At 43.9% G+C, this 27,177-nt stretch overlaps 1 protein-coding gene across 1 annotated transcript in view; it reads right to left on the bottom strand.

The window, feature by feature from the left end:
* Positions 1 to 27,177, bottom strand: part of TRABD2B (TraB domain containing 2B) — a 409,581-nt gene that overhangs the window by 28,346 nt on the left and 354,058 nt on the right. The window lies entirely within an intron of this gene.

Here is a 27,177-nt window from a genome sequence, read left to right as displayed (position 1 = left end):
ATTGTCAATAGCCATTGACGGACCTGTCCTCTATGAATTTATCTAGTTCTTTTTTGAACCCTAAATTCAGACTGGAAATAATGTGCAAATTTTTAACAGTGCGACTAATTAACCATCGGAACAGCTTACCAAAGGCTGTGGCGGATTCTCCGTCACTGTGGGAAATCACACTATTGTTAACAAGCGGTTACCTTTGTTGAGGTCAAGGTGCATACAGGGTGGAAAGATATTTCCCTTCTTTCTTTCACTTTTAGAAGAAAATGCATTTTGTAGCAAACAACCATTTTCTTGACTCTTACAGTAATTATATTTGGGCAGCCAAATTTGGACTAGCAATGGGAGAACCTTATTATGTTTGAGGAAGGATGATCCAGTAGTTAGGACTGCAGGCTGGGATGTGGAAGACCCAGGTTCAAGTATTATTAATTATTATTATCCCCATTTTATGCATAGGGCATAGAGAGGTTAGGTGACTTGCCCAAGGTCATATAAGAAGTCTATCCTAGTGCTGGGATTTGAACCCAGGTCAACTGAGTCCCTTCACCATGGCCATCTGAACTACTTCCACCTCTTGCAGCTGTACACTTTGGCTGGAACAGCTATGAGAAATGTCAGTTGTTGTTGTGTGTGTTTTTGTTTTGTGTTTTGCTAGAGTTTTAATAATTCTTGCTTATGGTCAGGTTAGAAACACAATACAACAGCCTCTCTCTCATGGAAATGCTAAGGTACCCAAAACAAAGGCACACAAATAATACAAAACCAAAGGGAAACTTTTCCTAACTTAAAGAAAAGTTCATGTTAGATTTGAGATTTGAGCGAAGGTTCAATTGGGGCGAGATCGAATCTTCACCTATCCCAAGCGTGGTCCAAAGGGTACAGCGAGAAAAAAGTGGCATGAAACGCATAGTCAATGTGGCCTGCAAAACTATTTGTATTACACTGAAGCTGTGCCTTTTCTGACAGAAACAGTTAAAGCCCAGTTAAAAGTTTTGCCTCCTGAGTGAAACCAGTGAGTAACAAAAAATTCTTAACTTCACTGGTGACAATTTACAAAATGTGCTTCAAAGTGAAACCACATGTTTCATTATGGAACATTTTGTTCTAGTCCAAAAAAAGATTCATATCTACTACTATTAGTAGCTAATTTGTTCTTAAATCCATTAAGACAGCACTCTGAACAGTCAAAGTCACTTTCCACTATCTCACATTGCCCCTAAAAGTCTTTCCAATGTCACTCATCTGGATTCTCACTGCTACTAGGCATTCATTGTTGCTTACAGAAGACTTATTAATAAAGACACAGTAACTTTGACATTCAAAGGCAACAATAATGAGACTCTTCAAAGCTCAATAATGCTCTTACACCTAACCAAGAGGCTTCTCACTAAATTCTCTAGGTTTGTTATGAATTCTAAAAACAGCTGATATTTCTTGACATTTCAAAATGTCAATGAGCCAAATTCTGACACCTTTACTCATGCTGAGTAGCACTTTACTCCACGGAGTGAACTATTACTCAGTATATGGGCATCAGAACTTGTCCCAATGAGATTCTGCTTCATGACTCATGTTGAGAACATTAATAAAAATATTTTGCACCTCTGTGGGGTCTTTCATTGAAGAATCTCAAAGTCTTCAAAAACATTTATTACGTTCCCCAAACCCATGCAAGATTGTAAGAGATAGATAGGGATCCCTGTACTCACTGTTAAAGCAAAGCTACCCCCAGAAGGGTAGGAGGTATTATAAGTGTCTAACAACATTTCAAATATGAAATGGCAGAACTATTAAATACGGTACCGGATGACGGGAGGATAGCTAATATAACTCCAATTTTTAGAAAAGATTCCAGAGGTGATCCTGGCAATTACAGGACGATAAGCCTAAATTCATTATTAGGAAAACTGGTTGAAACTGTAGTAAAGAACAGAATTGTCAGACACATAGATGAACACAATATGTTAGGGAAGAGTCAACACAGCTTTTGTAAAGGGAAATCATGCCTAACTAATCTATAAGAATTCTTTGAGGATGTCTACAAGCATGTGGACAAGGGTGATCCAGTTGATTCAGTGTACTTGGAAGTTCAGACAGCCTTCATCAAGCACCCTCGACAAAGGCTCTTAAGCAAAGTAAGCAGTCATGGGATAAGAGGGAAGGTCCTCTCATGGATCAGTAACTGGTCAAAAGATAGGAAACCAAGGGGAGGAATAAATGGTCAGTCTTCACAATGGATAGAGGTAAATAGTGGTATCCCCCAAGGATCTGTACTGGGACCAGTTAGGGTGACCAGATGTCCCGATTTTATAGGGATAGTCCCACTATTTGGGTCTTTTTCTTATACAGATGCCTATTACGCCCCACTCCCTGTCCCGATTTTTCACACTTGCTATCTGGTCACCCTAGGACCAGTGCTATTTAACATATTCATAAATGATCTGGAAAAAGGGAGCTGACAAAGTTGGCAAAAGATACAAAATTGCTCCAAAGTAGACTGAGAAGAGTTACAAAGTTGGTCCAATAAAAGATATGACCACACCAGCCTTTTCTCTCTAATGGGCTATGGATCAGTCCCAAAATCCTCAGTGTGCCACTCTGAGTATTTATGCTCATCTTACTGTGATAGTAACAGGGATAAAAATAGTAACATACCAGTTTGTTTATATAGCCACTAAGCATGGTAAGCACAGTTATATTAAGAGATACCACAGAGATAAGTATGATGCAAAGGTCTAGACAGAGAAGATGGACTCAAGCAGGGTGAAGGCAGGATGCCAAGAAGTGACACAAATGTACCTAATGAGGCATGAAGTTGTCAAATACAGTGGTGAGGACACTAGCCTAAGACTAGAGAGAGACCTGGATTCAGTTTCCTGCTGCACCACAGACTTCCTGTGGAATCTTGGGCAAGTCACTTAGTCCCTCTTGTGCCTCAGGTCCCCATCTGTGAAATGGGGATAATAGCATTGCTCTACCTCCCAGGGCTGTTGTGAGGATGAATACATTAAACGTTGTGAGGAGCTCACTTACTATAAGACAGTGTGCCATGCAACTAAGTACCTAAGAGAGATAGCGTATGCATATACATTAAAACTGAGCATTGCCCTATAGCAGAGTTACATGACATTTCTGTGGAACTTTTCTATTGATGGTTATTTCCACATCTCCCAAAATGTTTCCAGTATTCTGAACAATCTGCAAAAAGGTCACCACAATAATCTCTTCATCTAATGCCTGACCTGTACGCACCAAACAAACTACCATATATGTTCATTTCTACAAGGAGAAGATCTGAAAGTGCAGCTTATGCATGGGGAAGTTCTCTGGCCTGTGTTATGCAGGAGGTCAAACTAGATGATCATAATGGTCCCTTTTCACCTTGAAATCTATGAATGGTTTCTTGAAGGTGCATTGAAGCATCAGAACCCAGCATTTCCAGATTGTGTCACCTTCTCCCTTGTTTCTAGAGCTCATAATGTTCTGAATTCCTAGAAGATTGGAGCTGGTAGAGAGGAAACTTTGTAGGCTGAAATTCTGGAAACGCTTTTCAGAGAGTTGGATGACCTATCCCTGTTAAAATTAATGGGGCAACCAAATCCCTTTGGTAGCTTTGAAACTCTCAATCGTAATTCCTTCCACCACTGTTACACAACCCATGGGTTGTAAACTCGATATTCTGGAACATTCTTCAACAAGAGGATAAATAAATAGTGGAGCAATTACAAAATTTTGTAACCTAAAGAGGGTCATAAACCTAACCACTCTCATTTTTAGTGTCTGGTGTACTGGGACCAGCTGAGTCGTGAGAGCTGTATATTACATTTGGTTAATATTTGTTCCATTACTGTTGTATCAGTAATCGTCTCACTAAGACCTAGTAGATCAGTGTGTGCTTTGCAGAGTTAGATCTGTGACATGTGCCCCTTCAAAGACCAGTGGAAAATGGCTCCAGGAATGACAAAGCTAGAAAATAAAATACCGGGAATCTGAGGTGGAAATACATCTCGTGGAAAAATGGCCATAAACTCAAGTATTTGTCACGGCTCTCACTTAGAAGTGGAAATATAATCAGGAGACCATTCAAGCAAAAAAAAAATCCTTAAAAATTGGATACAACAACAACAAGCTAGTTCAGCATGTTTTAATAGCATAAGAGTGAAACTATTTTGAAATTGATGTAATAAATTCTAGAGATCATGGGTTTTTTTTCCAGATCTGGTTATTATCCCAAACATATTTAACCAGAAATGTAAACAAAAAATGTAGTCTAACAGAATATGGAAAATTAATCCAACTATATTATATGAACATTTGTAAGCTATTTTGTCAAACCATGGTAACACTCATGTCAATCAATGGGAGTCGTCCTGCTGATTTCAATAGGCTTTGGCCCTGCATGAAGGGTTTGCACATTTCTTTATTTTCTGATTTTATAAACAATTTATTTTTAAAAAGAACTGGGCTGCAATTAGATTACAAGTGGAGTGAGTCTACCATTAGATTCACTGACTGTTGGACGGGTTCTTTTCCTATTATTCTGCTTTCTCTCAGTTCTTAGCTTCCTTCACTAGCATTAGCAGAGCCATCTATGTAATAAGTAACCCCCCCTTGTAGATTTTTTTCTTTCTTTCACCATTATTAACCAGGCAATTTTTCAAGGTTATTTTTAGAGACAGAGAAGAAAACAAGGATAAGTTTTCATTTTCTGAGACCATGAGGTATTTTCCCTAAGAACAGTCAAAAAATTCCACACCTACACACAAATGTTCCGCACATGTCTCATGGGATTTCCATGAGGCTCTTGACACACCTCCAGGTTGGAAGCGCCCACCTTTCCCAAACCTGCTTCTCCCTGTGGGATGATCTGCAGGAATTTCTGAAAATTGAAACTCATGGATTTTCTTGGACCATGGATGAGTTTTCCACACCAAGAGCATGACCTGACCTTATACAATGATTCTGTAAACGAAGGCCTGAGGAATCATGAAATCAAGGTGATAGAAGGTGGAAACATATGATTACATTCTCTTTGTAGTTTAGCTCCCAGGATATAAGAAACATTGATTCTTCTGTGCTTGATTCTTCTGGGAAGAATTAGTCTTTTTCGTTCTGTAAAACTAGACAAAGACAGAGGTCCCAGTGTCACTTGGTTAGTCTCTAAGGTGCCACAAGTACTCCTTTTCACTTTGTTCCTGGTAGCTTTACTGCTCTCAATTTTGTACAAGGGTTGATCAAAAATTGCCATGCTGATATTTCAGGTGAGATTAATCTGCTTCATTGCTGTGCTTCTGCAGTTCTCACTCCTATTCTCTGGGCTCTTTGCTTGTTGCTATTCACCTTTGATTTTTAAATCATTATCAGGCCGTACTAAACACCTAGCACAGCTGTAGACAGAAAAGTGGGTCTGTACAAGTAACATCTTGGTGTTCCACATACAACCATTCTCAATGATTCCAGATCTGATTTGTTTGCTTTGCTTCTTTTCTAACTGATGGTGCTACTAACTCAACCCGAGACCTGAAAATCCAGTTGGTTTCTTTCTGCCTGCCACATTGCCAGCACCAGAAAAGATTCTGAAGTTAGAAATTAGCCAACAATTGTGTTAAGGAAGTATCAAGGCAGAGTAGACTACCCTCACTGTCCCAGCGCTGCTTTGAATTCCTCAGTGTTAACAGTAATAGAAACCACAGGTGACATCCTAGCCCTGTTAAAGACAATGGCAAAACCTCCATTGATTTCAATGGAGCCAGGAGTTTTGTCCTGGTTTTGCTTGTAAGTGAGAAAATAGGACTCAGAGACGCAGACAGGAAAATTCATCCTGGCCTATGCAATTGCTATTGATTTAAGAATGGAAGCAGGTATGTTCAGCCAGATGACACTTTTACACATTGTTCTGGACACAAACACACTTTAAGCTTCAACACAACCAAAATCTAAGGCCAGTTTTCCCTTATTTTACTGAAGTATTTATATTCCCTAAGATGCACAGAGAACCTTTTAAAACACAGCTTGCCAATTTGCTATATGCATCTCTTCTTTTTAGCTTGGGTGAAGGAAACTCCTGATTTGCAAAGCTGTCATATTCTCCCTAGTCCTTCCAAATCTAGTGATTTTCTCTCAGTTTCTTTATTTTACAGATTAACCAACAAGATGAAAGATTTCATTTCCTCCATAGGGAAGCTGTGGTAAAAGCAAGGAATGTGTGATGTGGCAGCTTTGTCTCCATGCCATCATTCCACTGCTGCGCAGAGTACAGCCAAATTCTAGCTAATATCATTTTATTGTATCTGGATTCTCATAAATTCCAGTTTGGGAATGTTTGTCAAGTCAAGAATTCTTTGCTCACTTACACGTGTCCTTCATCTTCTGCCTGCATGCGACAGAGGCATTGGGACTTTCCCAATTTTTCCTCCTGCTCTGCTCTGTGGCCACCATAAAGATTCTGCGATTAAAAATTAGCTGACGATTGTGTTAAAGAAGCATCAGGACAAGTAGATGAGCACAAGAATGTCAAATCAAAACATTCTGAGATTGTTGGATTTCCTCTCCCCCCCCAACAAAAACAAACACTTTGGCAAAAACCAACATGAACTTGTGAATTACTCAAATTGCATTTTTTGCTGAAAAAAGTTTTGGTCATAAAATTTCCCCCCACCTCTAGTTGTGGTGTAAATGAGAATAAGGCCTACACAGTATTTAGTGATTTCCTAGGACTTTTGTACTGCTAGGTCTGAATTTTCACATAAGGCCCCTTTACACTGCTCTGGAAGTTGTTACTGAAATACACACCTCTCTTAAGGCCCTCTTACACTGTCAGAGCTGCATACTCCATGGGTGACTCCGGGGCTGGAGCACCTATGGAAAAAAAAAAAGTGGGTGCTCAGCACCCACCATCCACCTGCCAATCAGCCGCTTGGCCGACCCAGCCAATCAGCTGCTCAGCGGGCTCCACCTATCAGCTGTTTGGCGGCAGGCGGGAGGTGCTGGGGGGAAGAGGCGGAGAGGGGGGGTTCGGGACGGAGCGAGGGTGGAGCACCCACCCTGAAAAGGGAAGGTCCGTGCCTGTGCAGAGCTGTGGCCTCAGTGCAAATGAAGATCTGGCTCCTAGTATAATTTTGAATTGTAGTGGAGACTGAGCACGCCCGATACTAAGGCCTCAGGATATCAGCTCTGTGTGATAAGTGATGGAGGTGTTGGAGCCACATGGTTGTCCTGCTTTTCCAATGTCCTGTTCCCACCCCCAAAACCTTGTTGAGAACAAGAGGCCATACCAGAGCATGCAAAGGGGGTACGGAACCCCGTCGCAGGCTCTCCAAATCCTACCCCCAACATCCATGCAGGACAAGCACACCGCTTTGACTGTTACAGCTGTCCTGGAGTTTTCCCACCTGTGTCACTCTGACAGAAAATGCAAGTTTCCACAACATCAAGATTTTCTGCCGGAAAATACCAACTTTGCGAAATTGTTTTCATTTTCTGGGGGGAAAACCAACAAGAAATATTTCTCCAATCTGACCTGAATTGAAATATTTTGGTTTGTTGAACTGACTTGAACTGTTTGGTCAAGTCAGTTCTTGAACATTAAACTGCAGCCCCCTGTAGTGTCGTATCGCCTCATGGGAGTTATAGTTCAAAGGTCTGATGCCCCCATTCTCTTCTCTGGGCTGGGTTCCCTGGCTAGAGAACATCGACAATGCCACAAAGTTTCTCTGAGTGGTGTGATGGATCATTGGAGTCACATGACTGCATGTGCATTTTGGGAGATATAATCCGGCCAGGGAGCCTAGTCCATAGTGGGAGCTTGGCAGCATCGGACCCAAACTACAGCTCCCATGAGGCAATGCACCACCATAAGGGAAAACAGTTCAAAGTTGAGCTGACAAACTGAAATATTTCATCATTTCTAAAACAATTTCAGAACATTTTATTCCATGAACAATGGTGATATTCCAGGTTTTTGTCCTGATTTAATACAAAACCAAATGCTGAAATATCAGAATTTCCCATGGGATGGAAATTTATTTCACTCAGAGCTCTCTATGAATGTGGAGGATTGGAGAACATTGTTGTTTAAAGTTGAAGATTCTAGTTTTACATTTTATTAAACAAGAACATTCCTCTCAAACTTTATCCGATCCATTTTGCTCTGCTACGGCTTGAAAAAGATTAGTAGCAACAGAGAATATACAACTTTTTTCCTTTTAACATGAGTTTTGAATACTCACATGTATTACTTTAATAAAGAAGAATGGTGAATTTATTGTCGGGTTAAGCAATCACTACTTCCTCCCCCTATGAGCTCTCAGAGCACTAACTTTCAGTATTAGTGAGGATGAAGTCATATTAGATAGCAGAATTTTTCTGATGCTGGACAATACCATTCATAGCACATAGTTCACTATGTTTTAAAAGTCATATAATGCACACTCACAGTGGCCCAATCTGCCAAACTGAGGTCCCCCAGATCTAGAGTTAAAGTTCTGGGTTGCGAGTTTGGTTCTGTTCCATCTCTAATTTCATGGCATTTTGATACTAGGTTAGGCATTTCTGAGGAACTAGAAATGGTGACCAAAGTGCCATTATTTTGTTTTAATGATTATGATCTTGAATCTTAGAGAACTGAGAGCAGGACACGTATCCAACTAACCCCTTTCTCTCCCTAAGTGCTAACGACAATCTAAAAATACTAAGCAAGAGTCTCCTCTCTTTCGCTCCAATTTTATACCAGTATAATTCCACTGACTTCCTTGCTCTGTACTCCAAGTACATAGTGGTAGCCAGGCTACCTCTGGAAAGTCAGTGGCATGTAAGGCAGGTTTGGGACTCAGCTGTCTGCCCTTTCCACCATTGCATGCTGCGTAAAGGAAGCCCATTTCTCCAAGCTACTGCTGTGTGTGTTAGTGGACCCAGGACCATCTCTAGGTCTGTTGCCCAGTTTCCTGGTTTGTGAGCTGTTTGCTTTAATACTCTGATGGGTACTCTTGAGAGAGAAACATCTGCAGGGGCATAAATTTACCTTCCCATTCGAAAAAGAAACTCCAGTTTTGGGCCCTGATTCGGCAAGGTGCTGAAGCACGTGACTAATTTGAAGCACAGGAGTCATCCCATTGACTTCAAGATTAGGTTGAGGGCAGATAATTCCACATCTGCCTACAGCGGCCAGATGTTTCTGGCACGTGCCACTGTTGGAGACAAGACACTAGATCAGTGACACTCAGACTGAGGCTCAGGAGCCACAAGTGGCTCTTTAATGTGTCTCCTGAGGCTCTTTGCAGCACATGATACTAAATCACAGTGTGATTTCATTATTAACCAGTCTAAGTTATTAACCCATCAGTACTATGTTATTAACCAATTGTAATAAAACTTTGTCAGTCATTTAGCTGTGACAATAACCTATACCTATACATCCAATGAAGTGAGCTGTAGCTCACGAAAGCTTATGCTTAAATAAAATGGTTAGTCTCTAAGGTGTCACTAGTACTCCTTTTCTCTATACCTAAATATTTCCCCATCATACTGTTTAATTCACACTCCTGAGGCTCTTCTGGGTTATGTTGAGCGCTAATTTGGCTCCTGAACCACTGAGATCTGAGTATCACTGTGCTAGATGGATCGCAAATCTGATCCAATGTAGCAATTTCCGTTTAAGTACCTTGCTGAACCCAGCTCTTCAAACACATGGGATGAAAGATGAGCAGCTTTCGGTTCCGGAAGAAGAGAGACAGGGACCACTAAGATTATATGGTAGGCAGCAGGGTGGAATCAGATCCCTGTCAGAAGATCCTGACATCTGAGTTACGCTAAATCCACTTTTCCAGCCCATAGGGGGAAAGACTTACACAGTGAAACAGCCTATCTGCTGAGCTAAAAATAGGGATTAAGTGACTCCCTTCAGAAATGTTGCTGAAACCCATCTACATCTTTTTATCGCTGGACCTGAGAGACTCAGAAAAGAACAAGACAAGTTATCAATAACAAGACAGTTATCAAACATCCTAGACAAGTGTAAGAAGATGACCCTTCAAACTGTCCGCAGGCAACTCCACTTTAAATCACAGTGCGCAGCCTAGCAGTATGTTGTCTAAGCCAGCAGCTGTCAAACGCCATTCGTTCACCTATCACCATCTTTAAAAACTGTTGCAGGTGAACGGCTGGAACTTCAAGCTCATGGACCAACAGTAGCGCAGATATCACAGGTTGGGAACCCCTGATCTAAACTCCCTTGGCCTTAAGGGCCAAGGCTATTTTATCAAACCTAAAGCTTACTGATTTTAAATACTATATACTGCACAGGCTCCCTTTCTGTATTAACACAAACTCCCTAAATTGCACAGTGCAGTCAGACAACACACAAACATCTTTCTGAAAGAAAATAATCCATTCTTCATTAAAATTCCTGGAAGAGAAAGCATATTCATTTTTGCCCGGTCCTTGAGAAAAAAAAATACCTGCTTTATTCTCCTCTTTAATTAGAAATACAAATCTACCTGAATAGAGCTTAATACACAACTTGAGTGGCTGGCAAACATTTTAGGTCATGGTCAGAGCTATTGGCAATGGAAGACTAATTTTTAACCATCGTGATTAAATCAGATTTTATAACTTTGCTGCGAAGCAGAGGCTCCCAAACTCGTGTGGGGGGGGGGGGGTCGCCATCCCAAATGGAGTCATACCATCAACAGAGGGGGCTGAGGCGATCCCTTGTGTATGGAGGATTTTACTCTGCACAGTGTGACCTCGCATGTAATGTGCCTGTGAGGTCACAATGCACGGCGGACGCCGTTTTGCTCTACAAAATGACCTCCTCCGCAGAGCATGACCTCGCATGCACTGTACATCTAAGGTCACACTGTGGAGAGGAGGCCATTTTGTAGAGCAAATGCAGCATGCAGCATGACATTGCACACACAGTGCATGGACGGTCACGCTGTGCGGAGGATGCGATTTTGCTCTTTGCTGTCTGGGGTCCTGGCAGGAAATACTTCATTCAAATTGGGTAGTGCCAGCGAAAAGTTTGGGAACCCCTTCTGTAAAGTCATGTGGCGTCCCCATGTGCCCCTTTGCAACCTGGGGTGGTCCTCCTTTAATTTCCCACAATTGGGGTAGTTTTGGGTTTGCTTTAACAGCCTGGGACAAGGAGGAGCCAACACACACTAACAAAATAGCACGTCCTCTTCTAATAAGGTTTCAGGACAGAAGCAATTACAATAAGCAGCTAATTAGGACCCTGGTGCAGAATTCCCAAACTTCAGCTCCACTAAACAAAGTCGCAAAGTCAGGTCACACTAGTCTCCTGGAGCCAAAGAGAAAAAACACCACCCTCTGAAGCCTTCACAGCTTCTATGCCCCGCTCCTCCTACTCAGCTGCCTGTTCCTGTTTAAATAGCCCAGTCCCAGGGCAGGGCAGGTCTTCCTTGATTATACCCGGGCTGCCAACCACCGCCTGGCCCTTAAAGGGGTAGTACGCTGCTTCACACTTGCTTACAACATACACCATTAACCAAGCTCTGGTAACATGGCCCTGATCTTGCTTCCATTGATGTTAATGGCAAAGCTCTATCTTGACTAAGATTGGTAGAGGATAGCACTCTGTCATGGTGCTTTTGACTGAAGGCCTGATGCTGTAAGGTCCTAAGGTGGCTTTCAGGAGCTCTCTCAATTCCCACTGACTTCAGTGACCTGACTGGGAGTTGAGAGTGCCCAGCACCTTGCCAGAGGGACTCAGAGCCTAAAAGGATTAGTCCCTTACATATGCTGTTTGGCTTTTCACCAGAAGCAGGTCAGACGCTTTCAAGAAGCGGGTATTTTTGAGACACCTCTGAGGTGCTGGTTAACATCGGTGCCAGTAGCTTAGTGTTGCACCATATTTTAGCAACTCACCGGGCTCTGCTTCACTTTTTTGCAAGCAAAAAATGCTTTTCCTCATCATTGGCACGGATCCTCTTCTCACTCCGACCAGTTTTACATTCACATCACTCCTGCCAAGGGGCGCCAAGAACAGCTCAGAGCCAGGTGAAGGGAGGCAGTGCAAAGGTGGCTCTAAGCCAATCCCCTGATTCTAGGACCAGCTGAGCATCAGGCTGACCACCACAGAGCTGCTGTAACTCGAGCTGGTCAGCAACAGCAGCCAGGGATCACTGGAGTCCTATCCTATTTCCCCTGCTCACACCCTCAGCTGCAGACTGCTGGGTGGAAGAGGGTGGTTGGAGCCACTATGATGGCTGCGTCATGAGATAATATTCTTGTACTGGATAGGCCTGCCATGGGGCAGCTTTGTGCTGGTAAAGCAGTGCAAAGCTGCCAAGATTCAGGGGAGGATCAGGAGCAGTCACTGATGCCACTCTGGGTTAGGGTGACCAGATGTCCTGATTTTATAGGGACAGTCCCGATATTTGGGGCTTTTTCTTATATGGGTGCCTATTACCCCCCCACCCTTGTCCCAATTTTTCACACTTGCTATCTGGTCATCCTACTCTGGGTTCACACCATCATCATCCAGGGACCTGTGTGCACTCTGAAGCTTGCATTCGCTGAGGAAAAAAATGTAATCAGACAGGAGATGAGAGGGGACGGTGGAAACTTCACCGAAGCTGTTTGACGAGAACGAAAGACACGCGGCTCGTGATGTGTTTTTGAACCAAAACAACATCTCATTATCTCTGCTCGGAGATGGAAGCAAGCAAGTTCAGCTTTCTTCCCCATACCGCAATAAACGAAACATTGGGCAAATGAAAACCACTTGTGGTGTCCTTCCCCGGAGCCAATGATGTCATTTCGGAAGCATCCTCCTTGTAGTGCGTGTGTTTTTTAGCAGACGTTTGGTTGAAAATGCTTTATCCAAGCGCCAGTTGTGTGAGCAGGTGTCTTGGCATCTCATTCATGGCACTACTTAGCTGCTGAAAATCTGTGTGACGTCACTCCCGAATACCACGGCCGAGCACTGAAAGTATGGCTGGCGTTCGGCTTAGTTTCTAGCAGTCACCCTGCTGAGCTGTCGTACTGTAGTACAAAGCCAGGACAGTCTGGAAACCTCTTAGCTCAGATTTCCCTTTCAACAGTGCACAGCATTGCCTCTGCTAATCTGTTTACGTAACCCCGAAAACAACGTTTGTTTGGTGGTGAAGGGCTTTTCAGGTGAAATTTTCTCTCTGATTTCCAGTCAGACCTCTATGTTTCACAGGGTTCTCTTAAAGTAAATTGTTGCAATAAACTGGCATCGCTGTCATGGTTGGACGGAATTAACTCAGTATCCCAGGCCCTATACTGTTACCCAATGAGGGAGATTCTCTTGTAGCTCAAGCGATAGTAGCATGGGGGATCTGAACTCAACATTTACCACTGTTCAATGGTTGCTACACTTTCTCAGTCCACACAGGACATGATTCGGCAACATCTGTCAGCTCGGGGACTTAAGTCCAGATTTTTAAAGGCACTTAGATGTCTAACTCCCAGAGCCTAAATAATTTTAAAAATCTGGCCCTTAGTCCTTTAACTCAAGATGTAGAAGCCAACAATGGGCCCCTTCCCTCTACTTGAGCTGCTCCTTCCATCCTGGATGTTGACCCCATTGGGCTGAGAGGGGACACTAGGACCCCAAGGTTTCTCCAGTTCCTCCATTGCTGTCCAGGAGATAGAGGCAAGACCACTCAGGTTTCAGATACACAAAGCTCCAGCCCCTAACCCTTGACAGAGCTGTCAGCTAAAATCAATTCCACAGTGCTAGTGGAAGTGTGCTTCGTATAACAACTGCCATCTTGACAGGCAGCTGGTATATTTGATAGGCAACGCTGAGAACTCAAACAAGAGAGCAGCCAGAAATCTCCCACCTTTGCTAGAAGGGCTTCCTTATATGAATCATGGAATCTAACTTAAGAATCTTGTTTTTGAAAATCTTGCCCTTGCAACAAAGCCCGTTGCCAACTGTGTCCACATATCTATTCAGAGGACACCATCACAGGGCCTAATCACATCAGCCACACTATCAGAGGCTCGTTCACCTGCACATCTACCAATGTGATATATGCCATCATGTGCCAGCAATGCCCCTCTGCCATGTACTTTGGTCAAACTGGACAGTCTCTATGTAAAAGAATAAATGGACACAAATCAGACATCAAGAATTATAACATTCATAAACCAGTCGGAGAACACTTCAATCTCTCTGGTCACTCGGTTACAGACATAAAGGTCACAATATTACAACAAAAAGACTTCAGAAACAGACTCCAGCAAGAAACTGCTGAATTGGAATTAATTTGCAAACTGGATACAAAAAGAAAAGGAGTACTTGTGGCACCTTAGAGACTAACCAATTTATTTGACTTTTCTTTTTGCGAATACAGACTAACACGGCTGTTACTCTGAAAACTGGATACAATTAATTTAGGCTTGAATAGAGACTGGGAGTGGATGTGTCATTACACAAAGTAAAACTATTTCCCCATGTTTATTCTCCCCCCCGCCCACCGCTCCTTAGACGTTCCTGTTAACTGCTGGCAATGGCCTACCTTGATTATCACTACAAAAGGTTTTCTTTCCCTGGCCCCGCCCCTGCTCTCCTGCTGGTAATAGCTCATCTTAAGTGATCACTCTCCTTACAACGTGTATGATAACACTCATTTTTTCATGTTCTGTGTGTATATAAATCTCCTCACTGTATTTTCCACTGAATGCATCTGATGAAGTGAGCTGTAGCTCACAAAAGCTTATGCTCAAATAAATTGGTTAGTCTCTAAGGTGCCACTCGTACTCCTTTTCTTTTTGCGAATACAGACTAACAGGGCTGCTAATCTGAAACCTTTCCACACAAGGAGATTTTCAAGATACTTAGGGATTTAGGAGCCCAAATCTCACTAAAAGGCAATGGGACTTATGCTCTTAAATCTCTTAGGTGATTTTGAAAACTCTCCTCCAGAAAAAGCTTTTGCGAACCTGTAAACGAAACCACTCTCCACTAGGTGTCCCCTTGTGGCCAGGCCTGGCATAGCAGATCGCTTGCTCCCCTGCCAATGGTTGCTCAGGTTTCTCTTTCAGTGACTCAGCCCTCTGGCCAGGTTACCATTTTAAGTCCACCCCTTCTGGGGTCACAACCATCCAAACTGAAAGTCCCCAAATGACCCTAACGCAGACAAAATCCTTCCACCATCTCTGGAGCTATTCCTCAGCTTGTCTTAGGGCTTAGCCTGGAGCCCCCTGCTGGGCTTGATAAGCTTTGCAGCGGGCTTGTACTCCCCCTTCTTTGGGGCCAGTCGGGGAACGGAACCCAGTCCCACTCTGGGTTCTGGCCCAGGGCCCTGAATTGAACAGTTAGCTCTACTCCTTTAGCTGTCTTGGAGTTTTCCCTTCCTACCCAGCCTCTTAAGTTCCCCTCTGGGTCTCTCTTGGTGTCTTCCCTGCTTAATCAGGGTCTCTCCCAGAGCTTTCCCCTACCTCCTCTGAGCGTCCTCCCTGGCACTTACTCCAGCTCTTTCCCTAGCTGGGCATTGTCACCACTTTAACCTGGCCCTCCCTCTTTGCACAGCAGCTCTTTATGGGACATTAGACTCAGAGGCTTTAAGGCCAGAAGGGACCATCATGATCCTCTAGTGTCTGACCTCCTGCACATTGCAGGCAACAGAACCTTGCCCAACCACTCCTGAAATAGACCCCTAACCTCTGGCTGAGCTACTGAACTCCTCAACTCATGATTTAAAGACTTCAAGTTACAAAGAATCCAGCACTTACTCTAATTTAAACCAGCAAGTGACCCGGGCCCCATGCTGCAGAGGAAGGCGAAAGCCCCCAGGGTCTCTGCCAATCTGACCTGGGGGAAAATTCCTTCCCAACCACAAGTGCAGCAATCAGGTGGACCCTGAGCATGTGGACAAGACCCACCAGCCAGGTGCCTGAATCCCTGATTCCCCCCATGTGGAGCTCTTTTTATAATCAGGTTGGCTTAGCCCCAGGGTCTCCAGCCCACCGGGCGAGCCACCTTAGTTACAGAACCATAGAACTATAGTTGAGAAAACTGCACTAAGATTTGTGTCATTGAGCTTTTTCCCAGCTTTCCCAGGATAAGAAGAGCAAAGTAAACACTAGGCGATTTTCTGACTCTTCTAACTGCATTTATTCCAAACAATACATGTCACTGTCACCTTATGCTGAATCCTTTCCTAAATACCTGGACATGCACATGGTTTGTAAAATCATTGTGCCCTAGCACAGAATTATAATCATCCCTTGATGCACATGTAAAATTCTTATTTAACATTTATGAAAAGTATCATGCATTGGTGGAGAGGAGACTGTAGGTCTCACTACCCAATTCGGCTGTGTAGGTGTTGGGATGGGAATAAGCAAAGGGTTGTGTGGGCAAAAATGGCCTATGGAAATGTAAAGGGCTAGACTGACCACATGGCCTTCTTCCTTTGATATATGTAAATGAGCAGAGTTTGACCATCAGATCAGAGGTGAGTTCCCCATCACGGGAGGTACTAGACGCCCTCAACTCTCATCAGTGTTGAACTCAGGCGGGCAGAGCGGGTTAGGGTGCGGGGGGTGCTCATTTTTCCGGGAGCCCCCAATTGGCTGGGGTCCCTGGGCATGGGCCTCTGGCCCAGTGGCTAATCCACCACTATGCTGCAGGCTTCTGCTTCACAGAAGAGAGTGACCATATCTCAAGTAGGGATGACGCCAGCCAGTGATGCTTTCTGCCTCCAGAACTCAGCCAGGAGGACAATACTCAGCCAGCTGGATTGTGCATTATATTCCAAGTGTGTAATAAAAACAGAGGCACAAAGATGTGGATATAGAAAACGATTACACTCTAGAAAGATATTTCAGTTTCACTGAATAAAACTAACTCATTCTGAATGCTGTTGGCACACACACATACTCTAGGGTTAAATATATCCCAATGCCCACAGAAACCAGCATCTTCATGGAGGCTAAGTGGCAGCCCCCCTTAGTCCCTTGTGATTACAATCCTGAATATACAGAAGTATCATTTTTCCTCGGTGGAAGGGGAGACTGTTTATCTGGGAAGCATTTCACGTCAAGCACAATAGGAAACTATTTCGATTTCCACAACTAGGCTAGTGCATGACTTCCAAGCTGTCCGTCAGGAATACTTCAGAACATAAACATGTCTTTGCAGTGGGGTTCCATGGAAAGTAGTCAATACCCTGAATCTTTCAGCCTGATTTGATTCACTGTTCATTTTCGTTTCAAAGTACTGCACTCACTTCAAACGCAACAGGGCCCATCGCTGGGAATATGCTCTCTGAGGACAACAGACTCCAGACTTGTATCAGCAGTTCCAAATTAAATGGAGATGGGTTGTCTCTACAAAGGTATTTTTGTGACTGGCTTTATCTTTGCATAAATAATTCTGAAATATAAAGTTGGGGCTGAAACCGATGAGGAATGTAATATAGTTGTTAGAACAGGCCAGTGCCTGCAGGACTCCTGGGCCCTACCCGTAACTTTGTCACTGAGCAACTGCATGATCACATGCAAGTCATAATGCTTCTGTGGTTCTATAAACTTCACAGGGGCCAATAGGGAGAGAATTCAGGATTTTCTGCTCCAGAAAACAATAGCTTTCAATGAACTAGAGCTATATTCCTTAGTGGCCTCTAGAAGGTGACGAGTACACACCCACTTGAGCAGGCCTGAAATTCCATACAGCAGAGGGCAAGGCTGATCCATATGCTCTAGCCAGTACATTAATGCTCAGATTTGCAAAGCCTCCTTAAGTGACTAAATATCTCAGGCTAAAAAGCCACATAGATGCTCAGTTTTCCCACCTGTAAAGTGGGGATAATACTACTTGTTTGCCTACTCTGGGGGCGGGAGGGGATGTAGTGAGGCATTGTTAATGAATAATTGTAAAGCTCTTTCAGATTCTAGGACAAAGTGCCCTAGAAGTGCCAAGAGTTACCTATTACTATTTAAACTAATGAAGAATGGTTTGGAAATACAGAGTGAAAACAATGCAGCCCTGGGATTGCAAATACATGCAAAAATGAGGAGCCTAAATGTAGCAAGACTGTTAAGCAACTTCAGTACTTTCCAACACGTGTGTCAACTGCAGGATTTCCTAATATTTTTTCTTTAATTTGGCACGGGCGAGGGAACATAGATATCACTGTAGACTATGGCCCGGTAGGTCAGCATGGAGGTGAGGCTGTAAAACAGTTGATACATAATTATGTGTAAATATGCTAGTTTGGGACCTTCAAAAGGATCCAGCATTAACTTAACTCTTTTCCCACTGAAGTCAATGGAAGTTTTACTTTTGACTCCAATGGGAGCAAAGTTGGGCCACTGCTTTAGAAAATGACACCCTACAGAGATGGGGTGCTTTACAAATGATGGACAGAGGAAGTCAAAGAAGCTGTGACAATTTACAGCAGCTGAGGATCTGCTTTACAGTGTCCGTCATACAGGCTAAGGGTCTTACTCTTGGGGGAATTCTGTGTCACTGCACACATGCAGAATTCATGTCCCCCACAGATTTCTTTGCTTCCCCACAGAAAAATGACTTTCTCACGGGGAAGCAAAGGGAAGCTGAAAAAGAGGTTACCTGCCCCTCCCAGCAGCATGGGTGTATTGTTTCAGATGCCCGGAGCAGCCGGTGGAGAGGTAAATCACCACCGGGGGGGTGTCGGGGTGTGGGGGTGTGGGGAAGGAAACTGGGGATGCCTCAGCGTGTAGCTCCTACCCTGCGTTGGGCTCAGCTGCTAGTCCTAGCTGGGTTGGGGGCGGGAAAGGATGGGACATCCTCTTTCCCTGCAAGGAGCAGATGGGGGCAGGGACAGGAACAGGTAAGATCCACCCCCAGAAACCTCCCCCAGCTGCAGGAAGCTCCGCCCCCCACCTCTCCCGTTTCCTGACCCTATCGCTCCTCAGCCGCGGGTGCAGGGGTCACTGAACGAGGATCTGCTACCCTGTCTGCCCAACCCCTGTGCATCTGGATCCACCATACTCAGACAGACCCCTCTGCCGAGCCTCACCCCACCACACCCAGAACCCCCACACCAAGCCCCCCACATCCAAATGCCCACCCTGCTGAGCCTCACCCCCATGCATCTGGATAACCTCTCATACCCCGCTGCCAAGTCCTACCCCCCTGCATCCTCACCCCTACCGAGCCGCACCCCCCACACCCAGAACCCCCCAATCCTGAGCTCCCCACACCTGAACCTCCACTCACCGAGCCTCACTCCCTGCATCCAGACCCCCTGCACCCAGACTCGCCTGCTGAGCCCCAATCACCTTTACCTGCACCCCCCTGCAGAATCCTGTTGCCCTTGCACCTGGAACCCTCCCAATGAGCCCTTGTGCATCCAGATCCCCCATGCACCTGAATCCCCCACTGAGCTGCCTGCACCCAGATTTCCCCACATGGAGTCCTCTCAACCCACACCTGGATCTCCCCACACTTGGATCCTGCAGGGCTGAGCCTGCCTGCACACACCTGCTGCTCCTGATGTGGAGGGGCAGGGCACCAGGGTGTTTCTGGGGCAGGCCCAGCCCTTGCACTGCGTAAGGGTCAGGTGCAGCTTCACTGCCGAACCCATGTCCTGGGGGAGTACGGGCTTCAGGGTGATCTCCCACCTCTGTGCAGCCAGTGGCCTGTGCTTCCCCCTCCCATGCTGGAGCCTCCACATTTATTTATTGACAAATAAAATTTGCAGAATTGTACAGAACTTTAAAATATTGTGCACAGAATTTTTAGTTTTTTGGTGCAGAATTTTTAATTTTTTGGTGCAGAACTCCCTCAGGAGTAGTCCATCTCTCACAAGCGGAGCAACTGAAGTCAGTGGGATTATGAACAATGAGCATTCCAGGACAAGGCCTAAACTGAACAATTCAGTTTTCATCAGGATTTCCTGACCTGTTGCTCTGTCCCTTCCCTGAAAATGTGCACGTGCCAATCCTAAAGTTGGATTTTTGTACCGGGACACTGCACTGGAAAATCTCTCTCTTGGAAAGAACCTCTCCATATTGGATCCATCGATGGCTGTTAGTCATGTGTTTCGCAGACATATCTACCTGATTGCTTTTGCCAACTTTTTTCTTATAGACATCCTCATTCCTCATTCTCCTTGCAACGTAGCACATCAGGGAGTGCAAGGGGAAAAAGTCAGTGTCTTTCAAAATGGATTAATGTTAATTAAGTTTGCAGGGGGAAAGAAAAGACCTGAACTTGTGCTCTCTGTAGTTCAACAAGCATGAAGTATTGCCATGTGCATCGATACACAGGAGGCTGCCCTGACACACACAGAAAGTGGAGGAGTTGTTTTCCTGGGAAGCTCTGACTAAGCTAAAATGATGTCAAACACAGGAATTTAATCTCCAGGAAATGGAAAACAGATTGGTGTGATCCTCACTTGTAAGTAGCATGAACTGTAGTGAAGGGTGAACCACGAAGCTTAGTTTGGCTTACAGAGGGATGAACAAGTCTGGATGCTTCTCTAACACAGATCAGGAGTGGAACTGGGTAACCTAGTTGCAGCAAACCATTTACTGGATGCATTTAGCTCTTCTCAGATGATCAGAAATGAACATTGTTAATCAAAATCATTCAATGGGTACTATATGCAAACGTATTGTAAATTACTTGCTGACTGGTTCCTCAAGTAGTTGCTATTCGTCATTTGTTAGTTCTGCTACAGGCAAGTTTGAGGAGTGCTTACTTGTACCGGTGAGCACTTACTCCCAAAAGTAGATCCACTGAAGTGAATGTACTCAACAACATAAGTACTTCACAATCTAGCCCTGTGCAACTGGTCACCTAAATCACATGGTTTTGTTTCTGGATGACTTCCAAATCACCTGGGACTTTCAAGATGGCCATGTGAACACCTCAGCACTACTACAGGTATGAAAATGTGTTTGTAAGTGTAGTCAGGTGTGGAAACGTGAATATTCTCAGCATTTTCCTTTTCAGCAACTATTCTTGTGAACCGAATTTTACTTGCAGAAATGTTGGCCAAAAGGATAATATGGAGAAAAGACCTTGGAACTTATTTCTTACACCTTGTTTGAAGGAAATCATCCATATTAAATACTTGCTTCTTCATATCATGCAGAATTACCTGCAGTTCTGCTGACAACCAAGCGAGTCATTCTAATGATTACAACACATCCCACAAACTCCACTGTTAAAAGAGATGGCTCTGGAAGTAGAAAAGCTATCAGGTCAAATGTGTGAGGCCTCTTTGCACGACAGTGTGATAACGAAGGTAGGGAAAATTGACACTGGGTAGACTGAGTGACTGCAGACAGACTGCAGGCTTCCCTAGATAAATGGACAGTCCTTCAAGCCACATGATGCCACTTTATAGCGTTGTACCACTTGAGCTGGTACAAAGTGGAGCATCACTTGAGTCCAGATTGATATCACCGGGGAATGAATCAGTCCAAAGGACAAGTGCAACATGATCACTGACAGGGCAATCTTCTTTCTAATCCTGTTTGAGCGAGAATGGGCCAAATTCTCTGCTGGTGTAAACTGGCACAGCTACATCATCTAAATTTGGTCCAGTATCTCCAGGGCTAGAGGGTCATTCTGTCTCCTTTCTGATCCATTCTGTAGCCTCTCTGATGAGGACGCCAACAAAAAGCTACCATATTATTGCCAATTCTGGCACTGGTTCCTGTCCTGTTGAGACTGGTCCCATGGGAGGTATGCCAGGAAAAGCAACCCATTTCCTGTAGGTCACCAAACAACCATAATGGGCCAGATCCAAAGAACATGGAAGTTCAGCAGAGTCTTTCTACTGCCTTCAATGGACTTTGAATCTGTGGCTCTGTGGAACTGAGCCGTGGCTCCCTTGGCGAAGGAACTAGGAGCCTGGAAGCTCTAGGAGCCCCTGCTCTGAGGCAGTCCATGCAACAGACAGCCTAGGAGTGGGGGAGCCTGGTAGCTCGGGCTCTGCAGCAGAGGTAGCTGCAGAACTGGGAATAATTTCAATTTTTTTCTGGCAAAACTAATATTTTCTTTCAGAAGGTGCCCGATACCTGACAGGTGGCATAAACAACATACATAGACACTGGCCATAACTAAAGCCTTGCTATGAAGTGAAAGGGTCTTTAAGTTTTCATTGACAAGTTAACTCTGCTTCCCTACCCCTGATTTTGAAACCTTTCCCTATTTCACCCTTCTCCCCCCAAATATTTACCTTGAGTGACTCTGCCCCCCGAGATAATTGTGGAGACAGGGGAGTTAAAATCACGAAGGATGATATTTTAGGGCCACGTAGGAATTCCTCCATATTTCCATGACTGCATTTCAGAAGCATTGAACAATCCTATTCCCCAACTTTAGGTTAGGCAATACATTCACATACATATGGACATGATCCCTATTTAATCCCCATCCCCTCCTCTTTGGAACCATTGCAAATTATATTGTCATGTGAAAAACAATGAATTATGGCTTTGATTCCCTTCTGTCCAGGCTGTGATGGAGCTAGTGAAGGGAGGATGATCTAGAGGCTTGGATTAAATCCCAAAAGTTCACAGTAGAAATCAGGGACTGTTCCAGGGCTGCCACCTGGAAACCATTCAGGGTGGGGGAAAGATATCCAATTTTTTTCCCATCTCAGAAGAGATTTGGTTCAGGGTAGGTTAAAGTTTCAGGTGAAGATTCATGCCAGTTCTTACTTGATCTGAACCAGTTCACCCATCTCCAGACAAAGGTGTCATTTTACATTACATGCTATTTCTCTATCCTTCTCTTTTCTAGCAAAACTTTACCTCATTTGACTTCAACCATTCCACTCTGAGAGTGAAATCCTGGCCCCAACTGAAGTCAAGATTTCACTCTATAGATCTCCCTTTCCCCCCTTTCTCTCAATCTACTTTCACAATGTTCTTTGTCTTACCCTATCTTCTTTAAACATCGACCTCTGCATAATTTGCCTTCTTTGTTGATAGACCATCCCTTCCAACTCATCCTGTTCTTTTCCACCTGCCAAAAGAAGCCATTTCAAAGTTCATTTCAGAGACAGGTCAGAGATGCAAAGTTGACATCTGGATGTGGATCCAAGCTTCGCCAACATTTGCAGCTGTTCAGATCCAGAAGGACTGAAGCTCGCTGCAAAGCTGATAGCCACATTCAGACCTGAACGGCTCCAATTTGTGGGTGGGTTCATTTCTGGAATTTTGGTTTGGGATCATGGCCAGTTAATTGGCAGTTTGCTGTTCTGGGAAGTGTGATAAGAACTTTGAATGATGGGTGTGATGGATCCGTATAGCTCAGAGCACAGGAAAGAATGATGGCTATTGGCATGTGAGAAGGGAGATTTCCAACCAGTGGGAAGGTGTCCAGCATTATTCATCTTTTTGAAGCTGATCCTTCTCATCTGTAATACCAGATTGTGGTATAGTACAAACACGGCTTTATTTCTGCAATTAATTAAACATATTGTTTCTTCTAAGACTTAGACCCAGATCCTCAATGGGAGATAGGCATCTAAATCCCTTTGAGGATCTGGGCCTTAAGTCTAGTGTTGATTAGAGAGAATTAAGCTATGTGAAAAGTGCTATCCATACCAACTCTGGGCCTGATCTTTGACACCCAGGGCCAGTTTTAGGAGCTGGGGCACAGAGTGGTTGTCTTAGGTGTCAACTTCCAGGGTGCACTGTACTGCTTAGCCATTTTTTTTTTCTTCACTGATTGGCTGGCTCCATTTTTCTTTGTTCATTTCTTTTTGGCTTAGTTCTCAGGAGATGTGGGAGGGGGTGGCACGGAAAACATTTTCCACCCTGGGCAGCAGAATGCTTAGCAACGTTCCTGCTCATACCCACGCAGATACCTAGAAATAAGAGCAATGCCTATATTCTATGCAGCTTCAGGGTCATAGATATTTTTCCCTCATGCCCAGCATCTATTCTTCTTGTTGACACAGCAATTCTTAGATGCAGCAGATTCCATGCTCACAGCTAAAACAGCAGCATATAAAAATAACCATCGAGCTAATTTGTTTGCTGCTGCACCTCCAGGTTACCTTCTCTGTGGTCAGTGCACCATTCATATTTCTTTAAAATCAATTGGATTTGGGACATTCAGATACATCCCAGGTGTGGACTGCTTGCTCTACCCTGTACATTCAGCAGCTCAGTGTGTGCTGCTTAACCTGCCTGCAGCAGGTATATTCAGGGGCAAACTGTGTATGCCTGCATTATGCCTATTACTCTTATATGCCAATCACATGCATTCTGGAACATACCTGGGACATACCACAGCAGTGAAGGGGATTTTTAATGAGGTAAATTGACAGCAGGAATCCCATGGGTTTCATCATGATTGATATAATACAACCCTTAAGGAAGTAATAAAGTGGAGGCCATTGCATTTTGGTTAAGGGTGTCATACCCAAAAGTGCCTAAGGGCCAGATTTACAAAGGTATTTGGGCAGCTAACAATGCAGATATGTGTCTAGTGAATATACAAAAGTGATGAAGCAGGTTAGATGCCTCGCCTGCCAAGGGATTTTGCAAATTCCATGAGGTACCTATCTGTATCTTTATGTGCCTAATTACCTTGGTCAAGCTGAGAGTTAGGCACATTTGAAAACATTCCCCTTAAGTACTAGTCCTCTCCATCAACAAGATCAAAATGTGCTTTGAGTGGATTGTGATGAAATAAATATTTTTGAAATTGGATCCATTTCTTTCAACCCGAAAAAATGTCCTCATATGTCTTCAAAATATATTTGCTGGGTGAGCTGGAACAATGTTTGGATTTTGTTTTTCTCTTGTGGATCTCATCATGGCCCCTAAATAGAGGTTTCAGACAATGAATGGCTAAACATAGGTCTCATAGCCTCGCCCCAAGATAACAGCAAACATTCTTGTCTTGTGCCTCTTTCATTGAGGAAGGGAGCACATTCCACAGCAAATCAATCTTCCCTCTCTCTCTCTGCTCCTTTAGAAAGCAGGGAGGGGGGAAATTTTGCCTCATACAGATTCCAATGGCTTGAGCAGATCTGTTGCCGCAGCTGCTGCAAATTTAATTTGAAACAGCAGAACTAAAAGATCAATTCAGGAAGCACCTGCGGCCAATGATGATTCTCTATTGTTCAAGAATTCTCAGAATCTACCCCATCCTTCAGCTGCGCGCCAAAGCTTTATGTACTGGATACAGTCTCATAGGCCAACAAAATGCACGGTAGTACTCCTTTCCATCAAACCACTCTGTTGGGTGCTATATTTAATGATATGTTCTTGCTGAATGGAAGAATATAAGCTGTGCTTTTATTTCCGTCCTTAACCTCGTGGGACTATACAGCAGAAATTAATCACCATCTTTCTATATAGGCCTCTCATCCCAGTGGAAGCAGCAAGAGACAAGCCACAGCTGATACCTGGATACTGTGCCAAACCAAAGAAAGGTACAGCATTCTCTCTCCTCCATGACTTGCCAGCAGGTGAGGAGCATGGCCTTTGGGATGGCTTGTCCTACAGTCCTTATGCACAGGAGAGCTTGGGTACCACAGTTGTCCCTATCACAAGAGCACACAAAGTCAGAAGTCTACTCAGGTCCTCCTCCATGGATCCATGCAAAAGCCTGGCCCTTCACTTTCATGGATTCAGGAAGGTGATCATCTCTGCTCTTCTTAGCTAGGTTTTATTTTTGGTCAAATGTATAGAATTAAGCTTTCAAGGTAGAACACTTCAGATTTTATTCTTTGGATTCTGCTTTTGTGCTGTTTGAGTCTCACACTTCTTCTAACACACATGATGAAATCCTGTAGGTATTTCTGGAGAGAATCTGAATATATTCTTATGCTTTCTGAAACTCAAATAGATTTCAAAGCCTAGATAAAATGACCTAAGGTGACATCGCTTGGCTATGAAGCTATTCTCAGCTTTCTTTAATTTTCCTTTAGACTAATGAAATTCAAACTGTTTATGGAATCTCAGGATCTGAGACATCAAAGACAAACGTGGCCTATTGGTCCATCTCCCTGCCAAGGTAGGATTGTTCCCTATACCATGGAACAGCATCTAGTGTTTTGTCAAAGCTAGTTCCAAATGATGGGTCTTCTGACTTTTGTCTAGAAAGACTGTCCTGCAGCCTAATATATCCCACTGTCAGGAAACTTCTCTTAATGTCTAGCCTAACCTTCCTTTCCTTAATTTCACCCCTTTACACCTACGTAAGCCCCCATGTTCTACCCTAAATTATGCCTCTCCATCAGTGTTCCCACCATTCAAATATTATGCCCCCTCACAGTTAGCAGATCTATAAGATCTATAAGACCACAGTTGGTCAAGCTATAAACATTTAGCCTTTTTAATTTTTTCTTGCAAATCAATACATCCATTCTGCCCATGCCCACAACCAAACAATCCAGTCAATCTTCTCTGAGCTTCTTTCAGTTTCTCAACTGTCTTTTGCCAATGTGGTGACCCAGAGTAGAACACAGTGGACTTGGTTCCCTTCTCTTTTATGCCCCTGTAATGCCATTAACCTCAGCAAGTTACTTCGGGTCTACGCTGGCATAAGTGAGAGGAGACTCAGACCCATTATTTCATGCGCAGTCCTACAAAGATCATGAAGAAAGCTCCAGAAAGTGATGTCTTCCTGCATGAGACTCAAAACTGTATGGACCCTTTTATTCTAGCCAAACTCATGTTTAATTTGCTGTCCCTTACCACTGCAAGGTACCTCTTTCATCAGCAGGGCTTTCCAGGTCTTCCCCTCCTTTTCTGTGTATTGGTACTTATTTTGATTTAAATGGTTAAAAAATATAAAGACATCTATACTAGGCTCTAGATCGCCTATCATTCTATTAATATTACAACATAAACTCAGCACCATTAAACAGTCGATCAGACAGGAACTCAGCCTCTTGGTTGTCTCCAAAAATAAGTCCTTTCTGCTCCTTCATCATTCTGGGAGCATACCCTCAACCCTCTCCAAAACCCCTGTCTTTTGCAGCATGCCCAGAGGTAGCCAAATACAGACTATTACAGACCCGGGGGGAAGCACCCTCCGTGGTCCCCACTTGTCAGCAGCATCCTTGCTTTTACAAAGGGGAACCAGTGGGAGTATGGCAGGGGGAGAGAGGCAATCCTGTAGGTAGACAGTACATGTGGTTTCAATTATTTTCCTTTCAGTGCATTAGGTTCCATGTCTCCAAACCCAATCTCACTTTGCTGTTTTCTGTCTGTCTC

The sequence above is a fragment of the Eretmochelys imbricata genome, chromosome 8 (assembly GCF_965152235.1).
Source record: "Eretmochelys imbricata isolate rEreImb1 chromosome 8, rEreImb1.hap1, whole genome shotgun sequence".
In the NCBI taxonomy this organism is placed as follows: Eukaryota; Metazoa; Chordata; order Testudines; family Cheloniidae; genus Eretmochelys; species Eretmochelys imbricata.
The sequence above is the reverse complement of the archived record's forward strand: the minus strand, read 5'-3'. Positions and strand labels throughout refer to the sequence as shown.